The following is a 25689-nucleotide window of genomic DNA, read 5'->3' on the forward strand; positions in this document are numbered from 1 at the left end:
TCTTTAATGCCTCACTATCCAGAGGGAAGATCCAGCACAGGAGGAGAAAGGAACTGACATGGGCATCAGGTAGAGTGCTGGCAGTTTATACTTGCTGGAGTGTGTCTGAGTGCACACAGAGTTAGTTTACACAACAGTGATGACTGCATCACAGGACAAGTGAGGCTGAGAAGATCTGAAATGCCTCATAAGAGATGCCTGATTCACAGCATGTATGTAATAATTTTTACAGTTGATTTGACTACAAGGTAGTATGTAGTGATACACAAAATTGAGGCATATATAATGTCTTGTGGGATCAATTAGCACTGCCAGGGAAAAAATAAAGTGTTTTGAAGGAGGCACATAATTTCCATAGGTAAAATGGACTCATGGGCAAGGCATTCAAGGCAGAATAAATGAATTTAAAAAGAGAATGTGAAAAGCACATGGAGAGTTCAGGCAATGGAAGAAAGTTCCACTGAACTCAGAGCATGGACTGATTATTAAAGAAATAATGAGGTTGGAAAGTTAATAAAAGTACTTGAATTAATTCAGTCAATAAATATTTTACTGAACATCTACTATGTTCCAGGCACTAGAAAAATAGTAATGGACAAACCCCATGCTAAAGTGTTTGGACTGTATTCAGAATATAATAAAGAGATAGAGAAGGATTTTCTTTCAAGGTAGGTAACTAAAGCCTGTACACTATAGGGCACAAAGCAAATAAATGGCAAATCTCCTCCCTGTGTGTCAGTTGAAGGACTAGTTAATCACATTATACAGGAAATGCTATGCAGCAGAAAATTTATTTTCATGTCGGAAAGTGACTTTCTTTGCCAGGGAGCATATATGAACCTTCCAACCTCTACTGCTTGGCAGAAAGTGCTCTCTACTGCAGATAATGGAGACACAAGGCAGATAACTCAACTTAGCAAGTAAGATGCACAAGTACTAAGCAGACAGCACTTGAAATAAGGGCAAACATTTAAGGAGCATCACATGCCTTTTGCAAAGGGAATTGGAGAGGCAACTCTCAATACAAGACCATTGATAAATAAAAAGTATGCATTTTAAGTAAACTTTTAGCAGGTGCAAATGCAATCTATAAGGTTGCTCATAAATTCAAAAATGATTCTTAAACCAAGATCTATGAATTCTAGACCAGGTAGAATTAGATGAAAATAATGCAGGATACATTTTTAAAGCAGCACATGAAGAAGAAAGGTGCTGTGTTGAATCAGAAGAAAGACTCTGCCTTTACTTTTACTGTAATTAGCAAGAAGTAAGTAGACCATATTACACTCAACATTACTGGATTCCCAAATGATTGCCTACAGTCAGGCTCAGGTTAATGCAAAATAGAATATACTACTTTGAACCATAGGAAATTGTTTTTTTACAAATAAGTAATCGTCACACATCAGAAACTGCTTGATTCAAAAATGTGTAGTTCTCAGTTTTCAAATTTCAGAATGGTGGAGTAAGAACCTCTGAAAATCAGCTTCTTTATAAAAGAAATGAGAAACTGAAAATTAACTAAAAACTTGCAAATATTCCAAGGGATGTTTATTCAAGAAAAAGACATTCTCCATAAGAACTATGAGTTTGTGGTATTTTACTGTGCCCTGATCTGATCACTCTTCCCACAGCTCTCTGGTGGACTTCTTAAAAGCATCCTCAAAACTACAGTAGCTGTGAAAACCAATCACTTATCATCCACTGGATATACAAGTTTGGAGTGCCTCAAAAAGTTTCATTGCTAGAGAATTGTCACTATTTCATCTGCCTAGTAGCTCATTGAAAAATCCCTATTCCCAGGGTTTGTCTTTATTTGACCTGACTCAGAACTTGCTCTATGCAAACAGTACTATCCATGAGGCATTTGTCAAAAATAATCAATGACAATTTGTTTAATATCAAAGCTACCTGAGGAGGCATAGTCTCAGGAATATGTTAAGCTAACCAATGAATGAGAAAATAAAAGAAAAGAAGACAAAATTAGAAATGAACCCTCCATAATGACCTTTGAAAAGCTCTGATACATTTCTGAGAATCTAAAAGGCCACGTCCATAAGCAGGGCTGTATAATTGAAAGACATGAGAAGACTCAAATCTCTCACTTTGGCTGAACTTGAGGCTCTGAACAAGCACAAAATAAAGACTTAAGCAAAGTTGTAAACTGTCTTCCAGAGCACTGACGCATTCCCCAATACATATCCTCAAATCACTTGACAAAAGCTAGGAGACATTCGTTCAAAGCATTTAACTAAATGTTGGTGCAATTATTAATCAGCCAACTAAAAAGCTAACTGAGCAGTTACTTCAGTGGCCACACACTACAAAAAATACAGACATCACAGCATTAGTTCAGAGAAGGAATACTAAACAAACAGTAACAACTACAACAATAAACAACAACGAACCCTGGTGAGGGAAACATCTTCTTTTTAGAGTTGCCACATTACACTACTTAAAATGTCCATTTTTCAACAATAACAAAAAATCACAAGACATGCAAAGAAACATGAAACCATGGCCCATACACAGGAAAAGAAGTAATTAATAGAAACCATCTTCAAAAGAGCCCAGACATTTTTAAACATAAAAAATATGTTTAAAGAACTAAAGAAAGTGTCTAAAGAACTGAAAAGATGTATAAAAACATTTTACCAAATAGAAAATATTAGTAAAGATTTAAGAATCTTAAAATAGAACCAAACAAAAATTCTGAAGCTAAATAGTAAAACAACTGAAATAAAAAAACTCACTAGATGAGATTAATAGTAGAGTTTGAAGTGGTGAAAGAAAAAATCGGTCTAGGAAAAAGGAAAAAAAATAATCAGAAAAAATTAACAGAGCCTATGAGACTCTGGGACATGATTAAACCAGCTTATGCATAATAGAAATTACAGAAGGAAAGGAGAAAGAGAAAGAAGTGAAAGACTTCTACAATGAAAACCATTAAACACTGATGAAATAAACTGAAGAGGCCACAACACATGAAAAGATATTCCATGTTCATGGATTGGAAGAATCAATATTGTTAAAATGTTCATACTACCCAAAGTAATCTACAAAATACCAATGACATCCTTCATAGAAATAGAAAAAAAATCCTAAAACTTATATAGAACCACTAAAGCACAGAATAGCCAAAGCTATCTTAAGTTAAAAAAAAAAAAAATGGTGGAATTACATTACCTGACTTCAAATTATACTACAGAGCTATAATAAGCCAAACAGCACATGATACTTATATAAAAACAGAACCATAGACCAATGAAGCAAAACAGAGAACCCAGAAGCAAATCTACACATGTGCAGTGAACTCATTTTTAACAAAGACACCAAGAACATACACTGAGGAAAAGAAGTTCTCTTCAATAAATGGTGCTGGGAAAACTGAATATCCATATGCAGAAGAATACAACTAGACCCCTATCGCTCATCATATATAAAAATCCAATCAAAATGAATTAAGGATTTAAATTTAATACCTCAAATTATGAAACTACTAAAAGAAAACATTGGGGAAACTTCCCAGGACACTGGAGTGGGCAAACGTCTCTTGAGTAATGTTGCACAAGCACAGGCAAACAGAACAAAAATAGACAGATAGGGTCACATCAAATTAAAAGCCTCCGTACAGCAAAGAAAACAATCAACAAAGTGAAGAAATAACCCACAGAATGGGAGAAAATGTTTTCAAACTACCCATCTGACAAGAGATTAATAATCTGAATATATAAGAAGCTCAAAAACACTCTATAGGAAAACATCTAATATTTCAATTAAGAAATTGGCAAAAGATATGAGTAGATATTTTTCAAAAGAAGGCGTACAAATGGCAAACAGGTATATGAAATGGTGCTCAACATCACTGATCATCAGAGAAATGCAAATGAAAACTACAATAAGATATCATCTCATCCCAGTTAAAATGGCTTTTATTCAAAAGACAGATGATAACAAATACTGGTGAGGATGTGGAGAAAAGGGAAACTTGTCCACTGTTGGTGGGAATGTAAATTAGTACAACCACTTTGGAGAAGAGTTTGTAGGTTTTTAAAAAAACTAAGAGTACAATCACCATATGATCTAGTAATCCCAATGCTACATATATACCCAAGAGAAAAGAAATCAGTATATCCAAGAGATATCAGCACTCTCATGTTTATTGCAGTGCTGTTCACAACAGCCAAGATTTTGAAGCAACGTAAGTATTCATCAGCAGACGAATGGATAAAGAATATGTGATACATCATGTAATGGAGTACTATTCAGCCATAAAAAGAATGAAATTCTGTCATATGCAATAACATAGATGGAACTGGAGGTCATTATGTTAAGTGAAATCAACCAGACAAAGACAAACATGGCATGTCCCCACTTATTTGTGGGATCTAAAAATTAAAACAATTGAAATCATGGACATAGAGCATAGAAGAATGGTTATCAGGTACTGGGAAGGGGTGGAGATGGGAATGGTTAATGGGTACAAAACAATAGTTAGAAAGAATGAATAAAACCCCTTATTTGATAGCACATCAGTGGGACTACAGTCAAAAAGGATTTAATTATACATTTTAAAATAACTAAAAATGTATAATTGGATTGTTTGTAACACAAAGGATTAATGCTTAAGGAAATCACTACCCAATTTTCTGTGATATGTGGTTATTACTCACTGCATACCTGTACCAAAATATCTCATGTACCCCATAATTATGTACTATGTACTCACAAACATTTAAAAAAATGTAAAAAAACAAAACAAAAACAAATACATAAGTAATGTAAATTAGTATTACATGAGCATTGTTCTTGTAATAGTTGCTGCTATGTTGTTGAGCTAAATTGCTCCCCTTACTACATGGGCAAAATACCGTCTTACAAAGTGAAGAGCTTTTTACATGAGCATGCCCACATTATGTGGCATGCACGTTGTATCTTGAAAAGTCCAGTCCTTCCATTTAATTCTCTATGTTAACTACTCAGAAATAGTAGCTCTCAATCCTTACTGCACATTAGAGTCATTTGGGGAGTTTTAAAATATATTCATGCTTGGGTCCTTCGTCCAGGGATGGCCATAGGTGGGACTGTGTGGCACTGGTATGTTGTAAAAGCCCCTGGTAACTCTAATATCTAATCAGGGTAGAGATTCTATTCTACGACACCTTTGTACTTGAACCCTATGAAGCTCTTTTGTCTTCATTTGGCCTTTATTTGGCCCAAACTCATCATTGCCTTTGTTCTTTAGTTCTCAGCTAAGGAATACTAAGGTAATATCTTTTGGCTTCTATGCTATTAAAAGCATAAAATCAAATGTGGGCACTAAAATCAAGTATCTATATTCAGTTCAAGGTGGTTAGTCATATTATTCAATTTATAATTTTATAAAAAATTATTGATTATAATGAAAATGAAAATATAATATTAAAATAAAAATTCAATGGAAATTTTAGGGCCAGACTGTAAGTATTTTAAACTTTTGCTGCTATATATTCTCTACTTCAACTATTCAACCCTGCCACTGCAGTGCAAAAGCAGCCATAGGCAATATGTTAAATGAATGGGCATAGCTATATTCCAATTAAGTTTTATTAACAAAAACAGGCTATGTTTCATACAATCCTGACCTAGGTTATTCACTTAACTGCTGTGCAGTATTCCACTGTAGTATCCACTGTATAAATATAGCACAGTTTATTCATTCTCACAGTGGGAGAAATTTAAGTTGGTTCCAACTTAACATTAACAGAAACAATGCTGCAATGACCATTTCCTGTCTCCTGTGTGCATCTGCCAGAATTTCTAAAATGTGTACACATGCTAATAGATAAATTTTATTAGGTATTATTAACAGTGTTTTGCTATCATTAGCATTTTTACTGAGCTTATTTTATTCCAAGCATTATACTAAGTCCTCTGTGTACTCTTCTAATACTCATCACAGAGAGTATTCTAGAGAAAAGAGGCTAAGACTGAGTCTCAGAGAGACTAATTTGACTAGGAACACAGATCTATTAGGTGACAGATTCAAGACTCAAACCGAGACATTGTTTCTCCTGAGTTTATGTTCTTAGTCCTTTGGAGTCTTAGTCTACTCTTTGGAGCAGAGAAATTTCTGGTATAATGATTAGATGTATCTTTAAAGTTATTGGATAGTATGCCCCTTATCTTCCAGTGTGGTTGTTGTATTTTACACTTCTACTAGAGTTATTTGAAAGTTCTTATTTCTCCACATCCTTGCCAATACTTGGTATTGTCAGATATTTTAATTTTTACTAGTGTAATAAAAGTTAAATGTATTACAATTTTTAAAAAATTATATAGTACTAATTTCTAGTGAACCCGAACATTTTTCTTATGTTTATCAACAAATAACTCTGAGAGTACTTATTTATATCCTCTGCCTGCTTTTCTTGGACTCTTACTGGTTTATAGGGATTTTTTGTACATTTCAGATACCAAAATTGTATTATATGTTGCAAATATCTTGACCAAACTATTCCTTGTCATTAAAGTTTTCATAATATACTTCAGTTTTTATAATACAATATACTTTTTATAATATACTTTGAAGTTTTTATAATATACTTTTTATAATTAATATCCTATTTAATTCATCCATTGATTTTCTTAAATATTTTAAAGACCTTATTTACTTCTAAAAACTCTATTAGTTTCTTTTATTTTTCAAATAACCTATTCATTTTTCATATTGTTCAATCATTTCTTTATTTTTACATACCTTCTTTTAATCTCTTTTTGCATTTTGGACATATTTATTTTATACCTCTTTCTGATAGTTTGAACATATTTATAGTTTATATATAGTTTACTTAAATAGTTTAAATATATATGTACAAATACATAGTATATATACTATATTAAATATACATTATTATATGTGTGTGTATATGTATATACTATATGAATAAAGAATCTTTTCTAAAATTTACAGATAACAAATAATGTCATGGACTAGAGCAAGAATATATCTACTCTGCCCACTACCAAGATGTAGGCTTAGAAATTGTGTGTGGTGGGTCACACTGGATGTTTTTAAAAATGGATTTAAGAAAGGATCTTTTAGAATCAAGCTTCTTAGTAAACAAAAACCTTATTAATTTCAGAAAAGATTTCCAAGAATCCTGGTTGCAAGCTTCAGATCAGCTGGGATGAAAAATGTAAAAATTACTTCAGACCAGTCTACTTTTATAATATCTTCAATGAAATAAAAATTAGATAGCCTTGAACTTCTAAAATTTTATTTGAACACACATTATGAGGACAAAGTGGCAGCAGCTTGCTTCTTCTATCTGCTTTTGATCCATTTCTGGCATCTGTCATGAATATAACTCTCAGTCACAACTGATTGAAGCATTGGTATTATGGAGTGACTTCATAGATTCACAAACAATAAAAAGCTATTTCTAATGGCGCTTGGTGATAATTTTGTTAAGAGATATTCAAAGGTTGCTGTTAAGACTTGTTTATTTTGAATTGCGAAATAAATGAACACATTTCCGAGAACTCTTTAAATATTAACAATGAGAATGCTTTGGTGGTTTTAAATTATCTTCTGCTTGACAGTGCCAAAGCTACTTCCTGAACATCACATCAGATCATTCCTGACCCCAGGGTTCACCCGTTTATACTAAAATTATCAAATCTTACAACTTAAAGAAACATGAAGAAATGTTAAATTCAATGCACTTACTCTAATGAATTCCTTTCTATAATGGGAATATTTCCAGTCAATTATGTGTAGCTAAAATGGGTAGTGGCTGTTAGAGAAAGTCCTTTCAAATATTTTTCTTTGATTCATTCATCAAATATTTATTGCATGCATATCACATGCCAGGCTCTATTTTTGTTTATCTTGCCTTATTTATCTAAAATTAATCAACTGAGAAGGTGAAATGTTTGTCTCACCATCCACTTGCCTTATTTTTTCATGAGGCCATTATTGTACTGCTTGTTTATGACAATTTTACTTTTAGTCTGTTCAACCAACACCATTAATTGATTTGGAATACAAAATCAAAATGAAAATGAGATTTTAAAAATTCTAAGTAAATAAATGTGAAACATAAATAACTACAAACACACCCTTTCTGTAAATATTCCTGTAACATCAGGCAATGTTTGGAAAACAGATCCGATGAAGAAAATGAAGGATTTACAGATTATCCATCTGCCTCAGCCCAACCTTTTAATGGTTCAGAACAAAGAAACCCCCACAGGGGTTGGGAGTGGGACTTGGACACTTAATAGGTTACTAGGGGTGGAAGAATGTCAGCCCCCTTGCACCTTTCTTCATTATGTACTTGAGGAAGGATTGTATGGAGCCAGCTCAAGAAGCCCTCACCCACCTTCCAGCAAGACCGAGTTAAAACACATTTGGTAATTTCCTACATTAGCCGCTTAGAACAGACATTCTCAACCTGGGACCCTTGGATTGAATTCAACAGTGTTTCATTTGGTTGGAAAGAAAATGACATCTAATATTTACTAATCTCAGACTTACATTTAGTACACCTTTTAATTATGAATGTAGGCAACAAGATACAGTAGTATTGACAGAATATGACTTTGTCATAGATGTTTTTATATAACATTATAGTTGTTGCAGGCATTTTCAAATGGAGTTGACACCTATCATTACTTCAGAATTATAGGAGCATTAGGCTTGCTTCTAGAGATTGTCATTCAAAGCCTGAATAAAAAAGCACATATACAACTATATCTCACATTTCCTTTCCTTACTTACCATTTTGCTACCTGTATCTAAGTATAACTGGTTGCCTTTATCATATGTAAAATATAATAATGATGATAATACTAAGAGTTTTGAGTTTAGAGGGAGACAAAAACCAAAAACATATGATTTTTAAAAAATGTCTAAAAGAAGAAGACCACTTGGCTTTTTGAAGCCTGCCATATGAAGCTCTCCATGTGCCCCTCAAATGGACTTGCACAGGAATCACCTGGAAAATCTTGTTAAAATGCCTAGTGTGAGTCAGCAGGCCTGGGGTGATAGACACTAAGTAGCCTTGCTAAGCTCCCAGGTGAAACTGATCTGCTGGTCCATGGATCATACTAAGTAGTAGTGATAAGAGTGTAAGTCTTACAATTTATGGCCTCATCTTTCAGAATGTTTCTCTTTGTTTTGTTCTTTCTCCCACGTGCTCCTAAGCTACACATAGTATTTGCAAAAGCTGATACAAGTTGATATGGTTTGGCTGTGTCCCCACCCAAATCTCATCTTGAATTGTAGTTCCCATAATCCCCATGTGTCATGGGAGGGACCCAGCGGTGGGTAATTTAATCAGCAGGCGTTTACCCTTATGCTGTTCTTGTGATGATAAGTGAGTTCTCAGAAGCTCTGATGGTTCTATATGGGGCTTTTCCCCTCTTGCTCATTCTTTCTCTTGCCACCACGTGATGAAGGACATATTTTCTTCCCCTTCCACCTTGACTGTGTTTCCTGAGACCTCTGCAGCCTTGCAGAATGGTAAGTTAATTAAACCTCTTTCCTCTGTAAATTACTCAGTCTTGGTTATGTCCTTATAGCAGTGTGCAAACGGACTAAACCACAAGTTTACATCACAAATTTTTGAAATGGTGTTTTCCGGCTGGCTGACTAGATTACAAGCATTGTGTCATGAACAGAACAGCAAATATCTCTAAGAAGCTTGAAAGGAAAATGCTGCGTCACTAGTCCAAATAATTAACATGAATGTTGTTAGCACCCTCTTTTAATCAAGGTGGTCTGATGGGTTTTCCTGGTGCAAGATTTCGACAAGAATACAAGGCTGGTGGTATTCAGTGGAGGGGTTTTAAAATCAAACCCAATAACCAGATTCCCTGCCCCCTTAGGAAGCAAAGAATCACAATAGAGGCTTTAAAAAAGCTCTGTGCATTGTTCCGAGCTTAGGTAAGTGTAGGCTTGATTAGTCAAATGGCCTTTATTTTTCCGCATTTCCTATCATTGGAAACATCTGTGGAGAGGAAAGATTGTTATCAAGGCAATTGACCATTGTCACAGTTTAGTAGTCCCTGATGGCTTTTTCCAAACCCTTCTCTAGGCTTTGGTTTCCCAAAGCAAATTGATAAACATCTGGTCTATCCAACCCAAACTCCCCATGCTGCATTTACAATCATGCCACTTTCACTTTCAGCCTCAGCTGATCACTAATTCATGCAGCAGTCCTTTAAAGAGAGGGCCCCAGGGTTCCTCTTTTGGCCAGTTCTGGACATTTCATTTCTCTGGTGGCTCATGTAGTTTTTGCTCAACCTGCTCAATAGCTCAGTCTCCTAAGTCAAATAAATTTCTCCCAACCACAAAATGTAAGATACTTCAGAACTAAAAACAAGAGGGAATTAAACCAGAAATTTAAGGATAACCTGGGCAAGAGTGACTGTTTTCAAGAATTAAAGCAGTTCTGTTGAGTTACCCACAACACCTACTCCTCTGACCCAGTTACCAGATCCTTAGTAACTCAAATCCCTGTTACCTCAGCCTCGCTCCAAGTGTCGTAGTCTACCACCCTCCACGTGGGCCCCAGGCCCTCTGTCCTATATTCTCTGATTTTTCCAGCACCCTGCTATAATTTTCCATGGTCTTCCATAGCCTGCAGTTAAAGAGTATTCCTTACTGGAGCATCTCCTTCCCTTTGTACTCTTGGCCTTTCGCATTGTTTCTTCTATTCTCCAAATCCAGTCAACTCAAACTGCTCATAGATCCCCAAAATTCCTTGTTATTTATCCATGTGCCCAGCTGTTCCCTTTGCCTGGAATGTGCCATCTGCTTATCTACCTAAAGAAAGAAAAAGAAAAAATCTGAATCTCTGAGTTAAGGAGTTTTTGGTGAAAACCTTTTGTTTACTTTGCAAAGGAAGATTGTTTTTTACTCATGTCTATGTCTTGTTCATGGTATCACTGTGACTCTTATCACAGTGCTGCAGATTATTTCATTTATAGGATATTCAGCTACACTTTGAGTCATTGGAACATCCAGGTTTGGTTTTACTCCTCTTATTCCCAGATGCTAGCGTAGTGCCTGGCACATTGGAGGCACTTCGTCAATGTACGTTAAATGGTTGATTATTTAGTTGATTTAGGTTTCTGTCTCTCTTTTTTTGTTCTTTAGCTTAGTGAAGAAAGAAATCACTCATAGAATAGAATATAACAATGTTAGCATGTCCACAGCTATGTGAAATAAAAATTTGGGTCATTGTTAGCATCATGAAGAGAAGCAGGGACGTTTATAAAGGAACATCTGAGCAGTGATCTTTTATTTTCTGTCTGACATTGCTAGATAGAAAAATTTCACCTGAACTTCAAGTATTATTTATTTTCCTCAAAGACAGCTGGGCTCTGTGTGTGTAGACAGGCATGTAGAATTTTGGAGAAGGGAATATGATTAGATTATTGTTACTTGGATGATTTGCTTATTATGTTTCTCTGTAGTCACAGATAAGAGTTTCATAGATGAGAGATGGACTTACTTGAGTCAAAGAAACCATTTGCTTTCTGATCTCTTTAAACAGTAAAGGAATTACCTGTTCTTGTTTAGTCTCTGGGATCGCTTATTATTTTCTATTTCAGCAACTAAATCTATTCCTTAGTGGTTAAAAAATATTGACAAAATATAAAATTCTCCCTTGATTATGCCTTTTCTCTCTGCCTTTTCAAATTTAACTGGCTTTTGCCTGAGATATTCTTCCCAGATGAGTAAGTTGAAAGGGGAAGGTATTTGTGTGAGTGCAGAAGGTGTTTGTGTGTGTGTTGGTCTAAATAAAAACGATATATCAAAAGATCTATGAGAGTAAGTCTTTTATTGAAAATGTGAATTTTCACTAAATGATAAAACTTACATTTTAATGGAGCTAGGTTCATGTTTTTGTTTTTGTTTTATAACTGAATAGTTGGTACATCTGGGATTAGCTTCAGTTCCCTTAGCTAACTTAAGATATAGTAACATTGGACAATTGCATAGTCTCTCTGAGGTTTGATGTTTCCAGTTTTAACATGGTTAACAATGCTAATCCTTCTCTTATTCATAGAAATTAATCAAGGAATGAAATGTTGATCTAAAACATTTTATAAGATTTATGAATTATTAGGCTGGGTGCAGTGGCTCATGCCTGTAATGCCAGCATTTTCAGAGGCTAAGGTGGGCAGATCACAAGGTCAGGAGTTCGAGACCAGACTGGCCAATATGATGAAACCCTGTCTCTACTAAAAATACAAAAATTAGCCAGGCATGGTGGTGGGTGCCTGTAGTCTCAGCTACTCAGGAGGCTGAGGCAGGAGAATTGCTTGAACCTAGGAGGCAGAGGTTGCAGTGAGCCAAGATCGTGTCATTGCTCTCTAGTCTGGGTGACAGAGTGAGACTCTATCTCAAAAAAAAAAAAAAAAAAAAAAAAAGATTTATGAATTATTTAATATATAAATACAAAAAAAAATCCTTAGCTGCTAGAACCTATGTTCCAATAATATGACAGTGAGATACTATTTGATGATAGGTAGGCTTCTGTTTTTAGTTTACATAAAAATATATTTAATTCCATATTTCATAATATCCCCATAAATAGACATGAATAAATATAATTTTATAATTTGAATAGGTAATCTTGCTGTTAATAATTTAGTTCTATTGAAACCAGTTATCCATCCCAAATTTACAACATCCTATATTTATTATACATTTTCCATTTATTTTGATGCAAGGTGGCTTTCCTGTGGAAACATCTCATGGAATTTACATATTTAAGGTCCTTCACTGTTTCTAGAGGTCATTGCCTGTTTTGTTTATAAGTTTGTTCCTTCTTAATGTTTCCACTTCAGTTAAACTTGAGTTCACAGAAAGAAGGAAAAAAAATTGAATAGTGGGTATCCCTTCCTATTGGATCTTCAACTTAGCAGAAAAGCTCTGAAATTTTATGAAAAGTGTTTTGATATGAAAATTTTATCCTATTGTCTAATCTCCAAATTAGAAGCCTGGACTTCACATGGTTGCTTGACCAACACCTAACTCATCTTTACATGTATAACTTTCTTGGTTCTTCCAATGTTACTATTTCTTTCTTTTATTGCCTCTATTCATTTATTTCTACTAACCAGTTCTGTAGAACATGTAACTTAATTGTCACAATCAAATTACTCTGTGGCAATAAGAGAAAGCCAATGGTAGGGTGGTTCCAAGATAGCAGAATAGGAATGGCTCCAGGCATGAGTCGCTCCCAGCATGAGTGACTCAGAAGACGGGTGATTTCTGCATTTCCAACTGAGGTACCAGGTTCATCTCACTGGGGCGTGTCAGACAGTGGGTGTAGGACTGTGGGTGCAGCCCACTGAGCGAGAGTTGAAGCAGGGCAAGGCATTGCTTCACCCACGAAGTGCAAGGGGTAAGGGAATTCCCTTTCCTAGCCAAGGAAAACTGTGACACACAGCACCTGGAAAATCAGGTCACTCCCACCCTAATACTGTGCTTTTCCAAGGGTCTTAGCAAATGGCACACCAGGAGATTATATCCCGCATCTTGCATAGAGGGTCCCACGTACATGGGGCCTCCCTCATTGCTAGCACAGCAGTCTGAGATCTAACAGCAAGGTGGCAGCGAGGCTGGGGGAGGGGTACCCACTCTTGCTGAGGCTTGAGTAGGTAAACAAAGTGGCCTGGAAGCTCGAACAGTGTGGAGCACACCACAGCTCAAGGAGGCCTGCCTGCATCTGTAGATTTCATCTCTGGGGACAGGGCATAGCCAAACAAAAGGCAGCAGAAACCTCTGCAGATTTAAATGTCCCTGTCTGACAGCTTTGAAGAGAGTAGTGGTTCTCCCAGCACGGAGTTTGAGATCTGAGAACGGATAGACTGCCTCCTCAAGTGGGTCCCTGACCCCTGAGTAGCCTAACTGGGAGGCACCCCCCAGTAGGGGCAGACTGACACCTCACATGGCTGGGTACCCCTCTGAGATGAAGCTTCCAGAGGAACAATCAGGCAGCAACATTTGCTGTTCAGTAATATTCACTCTTCTGCAGCCTCCACTGCTGATACCCAGGCAGACAGGGTCTGGAGTAAACCTCTGGCAAACTCCAACAGACCTGCAGCTGGGGGTCCTGACTGTTAGAAGGAAAGCTAACAAACAGAAAGGACATCCACACCAAAACCCCATCTGTATGTCACTATCATCAAAGACCAAAGGTAGATAAAACCACAAAGATGGGGAAAAAACAGAGCAGAAAAGCTGAAAATTCTAAAGATTGGAGCACCTCTGCCCCTCCAAAGTTATGCAGTTCCTCACCAGCAATGGAACAAAACTGGAGGGAGAATGACTTTGACGAGTTAAGAGGCTTCAGACAATCAAACTTCTCTGAGCTAAATGAGGAAGTTTGAACCCATTGCAAAGAAACTAAAAACCTTGAAAAAAGATTAGACGAATGCCTAACCAGAATAACCAATGTAGAGAAGTCCTTAAATGACCAGATAGAGCTGAAAACCATGGCATGAGAACTATGTGACAAGTGCACAAGCTTCAGTAATCGGTTCAATCAACTGGAAGAAAGGGTATCAGTGACTGAAGATCAAATGAATGAAATGAAGTGAGAAGAGAAGTTTAGAGAAAAAAAGAGTAAAAAGAAACAAAACCTCCAAGAATTATGGGACTATGTGAAAAGACCAAATCTACTCTGATTGGTGTACCTGAAAGTGATGGGGAGAATAGAACCAAGTTGGAACACACTCTGCAGGTTATTATCCAGGAGAACTTCCCCAACCTACCAAAGCAGGCCAACATTCAAATTCAGGAAATACAGAGAACACCACAAAGATACTCCTCGAGAAGAGCAGCTCCAAGACACATAATTGTCAGATTCACCAAAGTTGAAATGGAGGAAAAAATGTTAAGGGCAGCCAGAGAGAAAGATTGGGTTTCCCACAAAGGGAAGCCCATCAGACTAACAGTGGATCTCTTGGCAGAAACTCTACAAGCCAGAAGAGAGTGGGGGCCAATATTCAACATTCTTAAAGAAAAGAATTTTCAACCCAGAATTTCGTATCCAGCCAAACTAAGCTTCATAAGTGAAGGAGAAATAAAATCCTTTATAGACAAGCAAACATTGAGAGATTTTGTCACCACCAGGCCTGTCCTACAAGAGCTCCTGAAGGAAGCACTAAACATGGAAAGGAACAACCGGTACCAGCCACTGCAAAAACATAGCAAAATGTAAAGACCATCGATGCTAGGAAGAAACTGCATCAATTAATGAGCAAAATAACGAGCTAATACCATAATGACAGGATCAAATTCACACATAACAATATTAACCTTAAATGTAAATGGGCTAAATTCTCCAGTTAAAAGACACAGACTGACAAATTGGATAAGAGTCAAGACCCATCAGTGTGCTGTGTTCAGGAAACCCATCATACGTGCAGAGACACACATAGGCTCAAAATAAAGGGATGGAGGAAGATCTACCAAGCAAATGGAAAACAAAAAAAGGCAGGGTTTGCAATCCTAGTCTCTGATAAAACAGACTTTAAACCAACAAAGATCAAAAGAGACAAAGAAGGCCATTACATAATGGTAAAGGGATCAATTCAACAAGAAGAGCTTAACAAGGATATCAAGGAATTGAACTCAGCTCTGCACCAAGCAGACCTAATAAGTATCTATGGAACTCTCTCCCTCAAATCAACAGAATATATATTTTTCTCAGCACCACGTCACATTTATTCCAAAATTCACCACATAAGTGGAAGTAAAGCACTCCTCAGCAAATGTAAAAGAACAGAAATTATAACAAACTATCTCTCAGACCACAGTGCAATCAAACTAGAACTCAGGATTGAGAAATTCACTCAAAACCACTCAACTACATGGAAAGTGAACAATCTGCTCCTGGATGACTATGGGGTACAGTAGTCCAGGCTGAGGCAGGAGAATCGCTTGAACCCAGGAGCCAGAGGTTGCAGTCAGCTGAGATCACACCACTGCACTTCAGCCTGGGTGACAGAGTGAGACTCCATCTCAAAAAAAAAAAAAAAAAAAAAAAAAAAAAATCCCCTTTGAAACCAATGAGAACAAAGATACAATACAATATACCAGAACCTCTGGGACATATTTAAAGCAGTGTGCCGAGGGAAATTTATAGCACTAAAGGTTCACAAGAGAAAGCAGGAAAGATCCAAAATTGACACCCTAACATCACAATTAAAAGAACTAGAGAGGCAACAGCAAACACATTCAAAAGCTAGCAGAAGGCAAGAAGTAATTAAGATCAGAGCAGAACTGAAGGAGATAGAGACACAAAAAACCCTTCAAAAATCAATGAATCCAGGAGCTGGTTTTTTGAAAAGATCAACAAAATTGATAGACTGCTAGCAAGACTAATAAAGAAGAAAAGAGAGAAGATTCAAATAGATGCAATAAAAAATGATAAAGGGGATATCACCACCAACCCCACAGAAATACAAACTACCATCAGAGAATACTATAAACACCTCTACGCAAATAAACTGGAAAATCTAGAAGAAATGGATAATTTCCTGGACACTTACACTCTTCCAAGGCTAAACCAGGAAGAAGTTGAATCCCTGAATAAACCAATAGCAGGCTCTGAAATTGAGGCAATAATTAATAGCCTACCAACCAAAAAAAGTCCAGGACCAGATGGATTCACAGCTGAATTCTACCAGAGGTACAAGGAGGGGTGGTACCATTCCTTCTGAAACTATTCCAATTGATAGAAAAAGAGGGAATCCTCCCTAACTCATTTTATGAGGCCAACATCATCCTGATACCGAAGCCTGGCAGAGACACAACAAAAAAAGAGAATTTTAGACCAATATCCCTGATGAACATCGATGCAAAAATCCTCAATAAAATACTGGCAAACCGGATTCAGCAACACATCAAAAAGCTTATCCACCATGATCAAGTGGGCTTCATCCCTGGGATGCAAGGCTGGTTCAACATTCGCAAATCAATAAACATAATCCAGCATATAAACAGAACGAAAGACAAGAACCACATGATTATCTCAATTGATGCAGAAAAGGCTTTTGACAAAATTCAACAGCCCTTCATGCTAAAAACGCTCAAAAAATTCGGTATTGATGGAACGTACCTCAAAATAGTAAGAGCTATATATGACAAACCCACAGCCAATATCATACTGAATGGGCAAAAACTGGAAAAATTCCCTTTGAAAACTGGCACAAGACAGGGATGCCCTCTCTCACCACTCCTATTCAACATAGTGTTGGAAGTTCTGGCTAGGGCAATCAGGCAAGAGAAAGAAATCAAGGGTATTCAGTTAGGAAAAGAAGAAGTCAAATTGTCCCTGTTTGCAGATGACACGATTGTATATTTAGAAAACCCCATTGTCTCAGCCCAAAATCTCCTTAAGCTGATAAGCAACTTCAGCAAAGTCTCAGGATACAAAATTAATGTGCAAAAATCACAAGCATTCTTATACACCAGTAACAGACAAACAGAGAGCCAAATCAGGAATGAACTTCCATTCACAATTGCTTCAAAGAGAATCAAATACCTAGGAATCCAACTTACAAGGGATGTAAAGGACCTCTTCAAGGAGAACTACAAACCACTGCTCAGTGAAATCAAAGAGGACACAAACAAATGGAAGAACATAGCATGCTCATGGATAGGAAGAATCAATATCGTGAAAATGGCCATACTGCCCAAGGTAATTTATAGATTCAATGCCATCCCCATCAAGCTACCAATGAGTTTCTTCACAGAATTGGAAAAAACTGCTTTAAAGTTCATATGGAACCAAAAAAGAGCCCGCATCTCCAAGACAATCCTAAGTCAAAAGAACAAAGCTGGAGGCATCACGCTACCTGACTTCAAACTATACTACAAGGCTACAGTCACCAAAACAGCATGGTACTGGTACCAAAACAGAGATATAGACCAATGGAACAGAACAGAGTCCTCAGAAATAATACCACACATCTACAGCCATCTGATCTTTGACAAACCTGAGAGAAACAAGAAATGGGGAAAGGATTCCCTATTTAATAAATGGTGCTGGGAAAATTGGCTAGCCATAAGTAGAAAGCTGAAACTGGATCCTTTCCTTACTCCTTATACGAAAATTAATTCAAGATGGATTAGAGACTTAAATGTTAGACCTAATACCATAAAAATCCTAGAGGAAAACCTAGGTAGTACCATTCAGGACATAGGCATGGGCAAAGATTTCATGTCTACAACACCAAAAGCAACAGCAGCAAAAGCCAAAATTGACAAATGGGATCTCATTAAACTAAAGAGCTTCTGCACAGCAAAAGAAACTACCATCAGAGTGAACACGCAACCTACAGAATGGGAGAAAATTTTTGCAATCTACTCATCTGACAAAGGGCTAATATCCAGAACCTACAAAGAACTCAAACAAATTTACAAGAAAAAAACAAACAACCCCATCAAAAAGTGGGCAAAGTATATGAACAGACATTTCTCAAAAGAAGACATTCATACAGCCAACAGACACATGAAAAAATGCTCATCATCACTGGCCATCAGAGAAATGCAAATCAAAAGCACAATGAGATACCACCTCACACCAGTTAGAATGGCGATCATTAAAAAGTCAGGAAACAACAGGTGCTGGAGAGGATGTGGAGAAATAGGAACACTTTTACACTGTTGGTGGGATTGTAAACTAGTTCAACCATTATGGAAAACAGTATGGCGATTCCTCAAGGATCTACAACTAGATGTACCATATGACCCAGCCATCCCATTACTGGGTATATACCCAAAGGATTATAAATTATGCTGCTATAAAGACACATGCACACGTATGTTTATTGCAGCACTATTCACAATAGCAAAGACTTGGAATCAACCCAAATGTCCATCAGTGACAGACTGGATTAAGAAAATGTGGCACATATACACCATGGAATACTATGCAGCCATAAAAAAGGATGAGTTTGAGTCCTTTGTAGGGACTTGGATGCAGCTGGAAACCATCATTCTTAGCAAACTATCACAAGAACAGAAAACCAAACACCGCATGTTCTCACTCATAGGTGGGAACTGAACAATGAGATCACTCGGACTCAGGTAGGGGAACATCACACACCGGGGCCTATCATGGGGAGGGGGGAGGGGGGAGGGATTGCATTGGGAGTTATACCTGATGTAAATGACGAGTTGATGGGTGCAGCACAGCAACATGGCACAAGTATACATATGTAACAAACCTGCACGTTATGCACATGTACCCTACAACTTAAAGTATAATAATAATAAATAAATTAAAAAAAAAAAGACCAAAATCCTTGATTAACATTGATGCAAAAATCCTCAATAAAATACTGGCAAACTGAATCCAGCAGCATGTGAAAAAACTTATCCAACATGATCAAGTGGGCTTCATCCCTGGGATGCAAGGCTGGTTCAACTTATGCAAATCAATAAATGTAATCCAGCATATAAACAGAACCAAGGACAAAACCCACAAGATTATCTCAATAGATGCAGAAAAGGCCTTTGACAAAATTCAACAGCCCTTCATGCTAAAAATTCTCAATAAATTCTGTATTGATGGAACGTATCTCAAAATAATAAAAGCTATTTATGACAAACCCACAGCCAGTATCATACTGAATGGGCAAAAACTGGAAGCATTCCCTTTGAAAACTGGCACAAGACAGGGATGCCCTCTCTCACCACTCCTATTCAACATAGTGTTGGAAGTTCTGGCCAGGGCAATTAGGCAGGAGAAAGAAATAAAGGGTATTCAATTAGGAAAAGAGGAAGTCAAATTGTCCCTATTAGCAGATGACATGATTGTATATTGAGAAAACCCCATCGTCTCATCCCAAAATCTCCTTAAGCTGATAACCAACTTCAGCAAAGCCTCAGGATATAAAATCAATGTGCAAAAATCACCAGCATTCTTATACACCAGTAACAGACAGAGAGCCAAATCATGAAGGAACTCCCATTCACAATTGCTTCAAAGAGAATAAAATACCTAGGAATTCAACCTACAAGGGATGTGAAGGACCTCTTCAAGAAGAACTACAAACCACTGCTTAATGAAATAAAAGAGGACACAAACAAATGGAAGAACATATCATGCTCATGGATAGGAAGAATCAATATTTTGAAAATGGCATACTGCCCAAGGTAATTTATAGATTCAATGCCATCCCCATTAAGCTACCAATGACTTTCTTCACAGAATTGGAGAAAACTACTTTGAAGTTCATATGAAACCAAAAAAGAACTAGCATTGCCAATACAATCCTAAGCCAAGAGAACGAAGCTGGAGGCATCACGCTACCTGACTTCAAACTATACTACAAGGCTACAGTCACCAAAACAGCATGGTACTGGTACCAAAACAGATATAGAACAATGGAACAGAACAGAGCCCTCAGAAATAATACCACACATCTACAACCATCTGATCTTTGACAAACCTGAGAAAAACAAGAAATGGGAAAAGGATTCCTTATTTAATAAATGGTGTTGGGAAAACTGGCTAGCCATATGTAGAAAGCTGCAATTGGATCCCTTCCTTACACCTTATACAAAAATTAACTCAAGATGGATTAAAGACTTAAATGTTAGACCTAAAACCATAAAAACCCTAGAAGAAAACCTAGGCAATTCAGGATATAGGCATGGGCAAGGACTTCATGTCTAAAACACCAAAGCAATGGCAACAAAAGCCAAAATTGACAAACGGGATCTAACTAAACTAAAGAACTTCTGCTCAGCAAAAGAAACTACCATCAGAGTGAAAAGGCAACCTACAGAATGGGAGAAAATTTTTGCAATCTACTCATCTGACAAAGGGCTAATATCCAGAACCTACAAAGAGCTCAAACAAATGTACAAGAAAAAAAAACAAACAACCCCATCAAAAAGTGGGCAAAGGATATGAACAGACACTTCTCAGAAGAAGACATTTATGCAGCCAACAGACACATGAAAAAATGCTCATCATCACTTGCCATCAGAGAAATGCAAATCAAAACCACAATGAGATGTAATCTCATACCAGTTAGAATGGCAATCATTAAAAAGTCATGAAACAACAGGTGCTGGAGAGGATGTGGAGAAATAGGAACACTTTTACACTGTTGGTAGGACTGTAAACTAGTTCAACCATTGTGGAAGACAGTGTGGCCATTCCTCAAGGATCTAGAACTAGAAATACCATTTGACCCAGCCATCCTGTTACTTGGGTATATACCCAAAGGAATATAAATCATGCTGCTATAAAGACACATGCACACATATGTTTACTGTGGCACTATTCACAATAGCAAAGACTTGGAACCAACCCAAATGTCCATCAATGACAGACTGGATTAAGAAAATGTGGCACATATACACCATGGAATACTATGCAACCATATAAAAGGATGAGTTCATGTCCTTTGTAGGGACATGGATGCAGCTGGAAACCATCATTCTCAGCAGACTATCACAAGAACGGAAAACCAAACACTGCGTGTTCTCACTCGTAGTTGGGAATTGAACAATGAGAACACTTGGACACAGGGCAGGGAACATTGCACACCGGGGCCTGCCATGGGAATGGGGGAGGAGGGAAGGGATAGCATTAGGAGATATACCTAATGTAAATGATGAGTTAATGGGTGCAGCCCACCAACATGGCACATGTATACATATGTAACAAATCTGCACGTTGTGCACATGCACCCTAGAACTTAAAGTATAATTAAAAAAAAAGAGAAAGTCAACTGTACAGCAAGAGAAATATGTTATAAAAAGTCAACTATCTATCTATCTATCTATCTATCTATCTATCTATCGATCTATCTTTCTATCTACCTACCTACCTATCTATCTACCTATCTATCTATCTGAGACTGGCTCTCACTCTGTCACCCAGGCAGGAGTGCAGTGATATGATCTCGAATCACTGAAACCTCTGCCTCCTGGGCTCAAGCAATTCTCCCACCTCAGCCTCCTGAGTTACTGGTACTACAGGCACACACCACCACACTCAGGTAATTTTTTTTTTTTTTTTTTTGTATATTTGATAGTGATGGGGTCTTCCTATTTTGCCCAGTCTGTTCTCAAACTCCTGGGCTCAAGCTATCCACCTGCCTTGTCCTCCCATAGTACTGGGATTACAGACCCAATCCTGGCCATAAAGACAAGTATTCTAAGGGGAGTTTGCTCTGTGGGTGATTTTGAAAATGCCCTAGAAATTTTTTGTTTTAACTTTTTTCTTAGGGCTTTGAACCTATATGAGTCCAGAGCTAATTTTGTTACACGATAGTTTTTTTTTTTTTTTTTTTTTTTTTTTAAGAATGGTTCCTGCGTGCATATCCCCACCATGTTCTCTTCTGAGGGTTGAAATGTTGTCCAGTCGAAACATATGAGAAGCTACTAAGTTATTGCTTAGTCATTTCCTCATGAAGATAACTTTTGCTTTTATTGGCATTGTTCCTCCCTCCATGAGGAAGATAAACATAAGATTTTAGCCATGAGATATATTCAAAACAGAAATACTAGAGAAGGTGCAGGAGGAGGTCAGTGATAACTATGAAAGCAGAAGAAAGTAGGACTTACAAAGAAAGATCAAAGCAAGTGGAGTCCCTTTATCTGATCAGGAAGCATGTAAGGGCATGAAGACATTTCAAAGAAGAGTCACTAAACAGACTTCTTGGAAAGTTAAAATGATGAAGGTAGAAAATGGTTCCAGTCTCTAGAATTTTCAACTCTGAGGAAAAATAGAAGTTTCATAGATAACTTTTCATTTGCTCAAAGAGTGATGCTGTGTTGGAGATGAATGGTAGATCAGCCACTCTGTTTTCACAAAAGATCAAATGAGAAGAATTTCCTTTTGTGCTGCAGTGTGACAGATTTAGGCCAACCCTTGGGTCACTTCAGGACATTTAGGTTTTTAAGCATTGGGTTAAAAATGTCTCTAGAGTTTATTATTTGGAGTAAAGTACTCTGAAGTTTGAGGGCAAAGTAATATTCTCTTTAGTCTGCATTGATAAAATGTGTTCTCAAAGGCAAAAAGTGGGAAAAAATTATATGACAGATCTTCCTGCTTGATGATTTTAGGTAGTTGGTGAAAGTGGAATTAAACCCAAGATTGTGCATGGTTGGGTTTCACATGACTCTGAAAATAACTAGAAGTTTGGTTGTAAAGGTGGCCCAAATTATATTTGCCTGTGGGAAATTAGAGGAGAGAGAGCCACCAAGCAGACAAATTTGGTTCACCAGCCAAACCTCAGTTAATAGACATGAAACGAAAACTCTATATGAGATATGATGATTGCCTCTCCTGTTGCTAGGGCCAGAATTCAGTCTAGAAAATGGACTTCAGTCTAGAAAAGTGAGAGGGCTAGCATGTGGAGAGAAGCCACAAAATACAGGTTTATTTTAATTAAACTTCCTTAAGATGTTGAGCTCTTAGTAAAATTATTTTGAGATTCATATGTCTAAATGTGACACAGAATAGGGAGAAACATGAAGCCCACATTTATGCACAAAATAGTCATGACTTTAGCATCCTGAGTAACCTACCATGTACCACTTTGACATGTTGAGCGTTCCAGCAGAGGTGTTTGGTAGAGGCACGGCCACCAGCAGAGATGGCATTGCCAAGAAGGAGGTGACCACAGTGGGTAACATGGGCAATTACTTCCTGGCTGCTTATCAGCAGCTGAGGTCCTGGCAATCAACACTGAGGAGGGCCAGGACTTTTCAGGAAGCGCATAAGAGACACTCTGGAAGATGTCTCAAGATCACTGGAAAATTGTTGTCACTTTTACCAATATATGGGACGGAAGTGAAGCTAAACGAAGTTTAGGTTACTCTAGCTGTGCACTGGGCAATGGTGGCTGAAGAAACACCGGTGCATATGAAGAAAAACAAAATCTAGTAATGTCAACCCCATGAAATCTTAAGATATGGGTGATCCTGACAAGCTGCAACAGAGTAAGAAACAAAACAAAGCCAATATTAGTGGAGGTGGGCAATGATCAGACTTGAGAAATAGCTTTTTTTTAATTATTATTATAACGATCATCCATTATTTATCTAGAGCTATAGGGACATATGTCAAGACTTGTGTTTGAATGTTTTGTGTTTCAGATGCATTATCTTCTTGAACCCTTACAACCACTTGGTAAGTAATAATTACTGTATCTCTTACAATCCTTTCAGCTATAGTTGCGGAAGACCTAGCTAAAATTGGTGTAATATTAAGGACCATTATTGTCTCTTACAAGAAGAAGATGATGATAGGAGGGGGGTATATGCCAGAGCTGGTCCAGTAATCTATGAATGCCATTAAGAATTTAGGGCAGTGGGAGGAAAATAAAATAAATAGAAGAAAAACAGAAGAATTGAGGGTTTTTACAACTCTCCAATAAGTCTTTCTTTTTATATTTGCTTCTTTCTCACCCTTATCTATCATAGCTACCAGGTGGCTACATCACCATGGCATTACAATCACTGGCAAAGAAAAAGAGAGTTTCCTCTCGTACATCTTAGATGCCTCTAAGCATGTTTCCCTGAGATCTCACTAGATTTCACTGGACTGAATCATGTTCAGGTGCTCAGTGCAAAGGAAGCTGATAAAGTGAATAATAGCACTGTGAATCTGTTGTGTGGGAGCAAGGCTCTCGCAACTAAGATGGGGGATAGGAATGGCAATTAAGTAGGTGACAGCCATTTTATATGTGGGAAGAATAGAGAGGATAAAAAACTTGCCCCAGGCCACAGAGCTCATATGCAACCAAGCTGGATCTAAAACACATTCTTCACAATCATGCTATAATGTACTCACTTCAGAGAGTCAGGCTGGGATCTAACCATGTCTTGGAATGTCCTGCAAATATAAGACAACCAAAGTAAGATCTGGGGCTCAGGGAATGACACACTGGTGTGTCTTCCATCACTTTTCTGTCTTCTAGCTTTGCACTAGACAGGCTTATGTAGAAGGCAGAGAGTGAAGTTTTCTGCTTGCCCTAAATTCTCTTTCCAGCTTTCCATTTGACATTGGAACATCTTTTTTTTTTTTAAATCTCTGAGTAACTAGAAAAGTCCATCATTGCCATTCTAAAACACATTTTATGTGATAAGTCCCTATCAAACATCAAGGAAGCCTCTTTGATTTTAATACTTCTTTTGGTCTCACAAAGGCTACAAGAAGGACATATTGCTAAAGAAATAACAAGCTTCAAAAACTGTTAGAAGAATTTCTTTGTGGTTGCCATTTCAGATTCCTTAAATCCTTATTGTTGCACTTGAGCTTCCCTTTGACTTTTAAATGCTTCTTTTCAGCACTGATAATTTGCCAAGACATATCTAAGAGCTGAAAGAAAAGGAGATGGCAAGTACGGTATCAGTGATGTGATGTGTGTGTCAACGGGTACTCAAGCACATTCCAATATCCAGACTGCATCTAATTAGCAGGACTGCATCACACCTCAACTCTCCCACATTACCTCCATCATCACAGGGCTGAGAATACTGAATACTGTCCAAAACCCAGGCAAATAGTTTTCCAGTTTCATCTGTGGTATCATTAACAGTTTGGCCATGAAATAAAATATTGACAGTCAAATAATCAAATATGTCTATTTGACTGTCTGGCTGCACTTGGCATTTCAGTTGAGTCGAGAAAAAGTGCTCTGATAAAA

At 37.3% G+C, this 25689-nt stretch overlaps 1 long non-coding RNA gene across 1 annotated transcript in view; it reads left to right on the top strand.

The window, feature by feature from the left end:
- Positions 1-25458, top strand: part of LOC105470966 (uncharacterized) — a 46245-nt gene extending 20787 nt beyond the window's left edge. Inside the window, exons 4-5 of the long non-coding RNA XR_011619321.1 lie at positions 24137-24170; positions 25331-25458. This is a non-coding gene — a long non-coding RNA (uncharacterized lncRNA). The remainder of the gene's footprint in view (positions 1-24136; positions 24171-25330) is intronic.
- Positions 25459-25689: the final 231 nt, after the last annotated feature.

This window comes from Macaca nemestrina, chromosome 2 (genome assembly GCF_043159975.1).
Source record: "Macaca nemestrina isolate mMacNem1 chromosome 2, mMacNem.hap1, whole genome shotgun sequence".
In the NCBI taxonomy this organism is placed as follows: domain Eukaryota; kingdom Metazoa; phylum Chordata; class Mammalia; order Primates; family Cercopithecidae; genus Macaca; species Macaca nemestrina.